Below are 583 nucleotides of genomic sequence, written 5' to 3' on the forward strand. Positions count from 1 at the left end.
TGCTGTGTGATATCTTGTTATTGTCTTATTGGTTCATTATTTTGACATAGTATCTCATTATGTGTAAGAAGTGTTCCAATCTAAGTCATTATTTTGACTTACTACCTTTGTATTTTGATTTATTCTGTCAATATATGAGATACTGTGGCATAATGATTTACTAAGTCAAAATAATGATATAACTAAAAAAATGTTTTAAATATTCATGACAGTACAGACTCATCTGTTCAGAGCCCATGGAGATAACTGTTGTCACCACTCAGTCATGTTAGTTGCTAATCTGGAGCAACTGCCCTGTACTGTACTACACAATACTAAGTGCACTATAACATCTTATCTACACTTAATAGAGTATACGTTTGCAGCCAGCTTATGTACAGCCAGTGTTTTATATATGTGAAACCTGCGGGTATTATGTAGCGAAGGAACACTGAAGGGACAATGTGAATACATCTGTGAAAGCAGGTCATAATTTCTTCCCTGTCAATCACAGTGACACTAACCAATCATGGGCGTCTGTGAGCTCATGTATGTGGAAGTGGGTAGACAGCCTTTTCCTTCCAGTGTGTTAGGCTACATTGCA

The sequence above is a fragment of the Tachysurus vachellii genome, chromosome 4, assembly GCF_030014155.1.
Source record: "Tachysurus vachellii isolate PV-2020 chromosome 4, HZAU_Pvac_v1, whole genome shotgun sequence".
NCBI classification, from domain to species: Eukaryota; Metazoa; Chordata; class Actinopteri; order Siluriformes; family Bagridae; genus Tachysurus; species Tachysurus vachellii.